Here is a 3479-nt window from a genome sequence, read left to right on the forward strand (position 1 = left end):
GGGCGGGGAGAGGGCGGGAAGGGCGCGGCGGGACCGGGACAGGAGGTTCCCGCCCTGCCCAGGTGCAGGCCCGGCCTTCGCGTGTACCCTCTGCCCCCATCTGGCTAGCTTCACCCAGAGACATCGCCACCGCACAGCGCAGGCCTCGCCGTCCAGCTTCCCAAGGATCAGCTGGAGTTATTACTGCGTTTTGTTTGTTGAGACACGGTAGCGCTTTGTGGCTCAGGCTGGCCTCGAACTCGCGGCGATCCTCCTGCCTCAGCCTCTCCTGTGCTGGGATTACAGGTGTGTACCACCATCGCGGCTTTTAGATTTATTTGAAAGAATCCACGTAAATACAAAGTAAGTGAATAATATAAGGAAAATATGTTGCTCTTAAAAAAAAAACACCAAGTTTCTGAGTTCTCCAGGTTGCATTTGGTAGACTTCAGGTCGGGGTTTAGGGGTCTGGGTAGATAAACCTGCCAAGGGCCTGCGAGGGGTTCTCTCTCCTACCGGTATGAGACTGAAGTTCCAGATATCCCCGCAGGGGGCGCTCTACCAACGTCAACCGATGCACAGATAGCTCAGGCTCACACGGCCATCACCAAGAACTTTATTTTTTAAATCCTAAGAACATAAAGGTGCTGGGGGCTTAGCTCAGTGGTTCCGCCTCCTGCTTCGAAAGCCCAAGGTCCTGAGTTCGATCTCCGGTACAAAAAAATGAAAATATGCCAATGGATATGTTTAACACTTAAGTTTCCGTGCCCCCCAACTGTCTCTCAAAATCAAACCCAGGAGGTCTTGCGGGGTCAGGCAGGCCCTGTGAGCCAATAACTAACCTCAGTCGCGAATGCGACCCCCGAGAGGTAGCTCATCCACAGCACACTGCGCATGCGCAGGAAGTTTACGTACCCAATAGTTGCTTCAGCAGAAAGTTGTTATTGTTATATAGGGGATCGAACTGGTGACCTTGCGCTTGCGAGGCAGGCGGCGAAACGCTGAGCTGAATCCCCGGCCCAGTAGAAAGTATTTTAGACCCTATCTAAAAAATTACATCTCAGATCATTTATCCAAAAAGCAGTCCTGGAACTTCCCTAGGAATCCCAACAGTAATGATGACCAGGAAAGAGAACCAGCTGCTTTTTTAATTTAGTGGGGGGGGGAGGTTCCCCCTGGAGATCACAGGAGCCTGGGGACAGGAACCCTCGGGAGCGACCTGGCATGAGACCCCAGGCTCGGGTGCACTTATGTTCCTGAGAGAGGCTGGTTTTCCATGCACTTGGCTGGCGGAGATGCTCCGCAAGGCCCCCGGTCAGCGACCCCGCCAATCTCCAGGGCTGCCTGCAGTTCCGAGGTTTCCCAGCAGGTGGCGCGCCGCGACCTGAGCCCAAAGTCAGACTCCCCCCGCCCCGCCCCGCCCCGCCAGCTCTGTTGCCTGGCGCTGGGGAATGTGTCTGAGGACCCGCAGGGCCCGGCCCCCCCAACACCCACCCCGGCCAGAGCGCCTATATCCTTTTATGGGCACAAACGAGACCATAGTATCGCCCACCAAGCAAGAATGCGACCCCCGGGGGAGGGAGGGTTGGACTAATCTTGCCTGACCCCAGCAAGGCCTCCTGTCTGTCTGCCAGTCAGGACAGCCTGGGCTCCTCCTGGGGCCCAGACCTTGGGACGAGGGGCCCGCTGTCCGCAGTTCTGTCTGTGAAGTGGACGTGAGGACCCCTACTTTCCAAAGTTACAACACGCCTGATGTGGCGGTCCATGCCTGAAATTGAGCACTCTGAAGCCTGAGGTGAGAGGATCTCCCAGAGTTTGAGTCCAACCTGAGCCACCTAGTGAGTTTAAGGCCACACTGAAGTACATAGTAACATTTTGTCTCAAAACGAAACAAGTTATAGTAAGAGTGAAAAGCAATAATTCCTGGGCCTAGATCAGAGCAGGGGACTAGTGAAGTATAATAAATAGTAACTGTTCTTATTATTTTATTTGTATTTTTAAATGAAGGGTCCTACATCACAGTCCAAGAATTTATTACTCAAGGCCTTGTATATGCTATGCAAGCAAGCGTTCTGCCGTGGAGCACAGCCCCAGCCCACCGCACATCCTGTCTGAGATCCCAGCACTATGGGAGGCTGAGGCAGGAAGGTCCCATGTTTGAGCCGAGCCTGGGCAACTTAGCAACTTATCCAGACCCTGCCTCAAAATAAGAAATAAAAAAAGGGGCTGGAGATGTAGCTCAGTGTGAAGGCCCCGGGTTCCATTCCTAGGGCTGCATAAAATTTCTTTAAAAAACCAAAACACTGGTTAAGACATGAGTGTCCCACAGTCATACTTGGAAGTTGTTCTGCCCCATGCTCACACCATACACTTCATTCTGTCTTCAGGTCCCGAACTCTGTGTAGAATCTCACTGGTCCAAGCAGAGTGGAAGTCTCCATCGTGACCCCTCTGGGCTTGTGCTGTCCTGTCCCTGTTGTCTTCTGGCTCCCTCGCACACCCTGAACAGTGGTCACAGGCCCTTGCCAAGCCTGCCCTGTCATCTCCTGCCCTCAACGACTCCCATTATTTCTATCATTTGCAGCTCCGGCCACGCAAGATCCTCCCCGTCATGGAATCCACCATCACATTCCTGACCCAGGGCCTTTGCACTTGCTGAACCCTCATCCTGAGATGCTTTGTTTCAGGTGTCCCCAAGACCATGGCATCTCAGCCCAGGTAAAGTGTCACTGCCTATGTACCATATCATCATTATTACACCACTGCATTTCTGTCTGCGTCCTGAACCAGAACGTTAGTTCCACGAAGGCAAGGAACTTTTTGATGTTGTTTGAGACAGCGTCTCATCCGGTAGCTCAGCCTGGCCTTGAAGTCACTATGTATGCCAGGCTGGCCTCAAACTTTCCAGCGATCCTCCTGACTCAGCCTCCCAAATGCTGGAATTACAGGCATACACTTGCGGGACTGGCTCAAGGACTTTTTTCTACGTCCTATCACGGGGTTTACATTCCCCTGTGTCATTTCCTTCTCCATCATTTTCAGCTGTTTTTCCTACAAATTCTTTCAAAAAGAAAATGTCTTTGGAATAGGTCTTGGGAACGGGGGGTGGCGGGCATCAGTCTGCGTTGGAGGCTGGTACCAGGGTCCGGGCGGTCGTGGCCGCGCCGGGGCTGCCTGTGGAGCCACTGGTGTCCATCGCATCGCCCTGGCGCGAGGAATGCTCGGTAACCAAGATTCATGTCACAATGGCCTGTAGAGATTTGGTGTTAAACATTTGCCAGCAGATCACTACCAGGCCCATTTGGACTTCCACTCTTTGCACATGATATCTCTCTGCCCCAAATGCTTGTGCAAAACCCAATTTAAATGTTTCTTTTCCAATTCCACAGATATATTCTGTATAACAACCCCCCCACAATGTAATGCCTTTTGAAATTTTTCTTATTGCTGATTAGATTATGGGTCACCTGGATGGTCCTGTTGGCCTGAGTTGGGTTAGAT

The sequence above is a fragment of the Fukomys damarensis genome, unplaced genomic scaffold (genome assembly GCF_012274545.1).
Source record: "Fukomys damarensis isolate Sample0158 unplaced genomic scaffold, DMR_v1.0_HiC HiC_scaffold_37, whole genome shotgun sequence".
Lineage (NCBI taxonomy): Eukaryota > Metazoa > Chordata > Mammalia > Rodentia > Bathyergidae > Fukomys > Fukomys damarensis.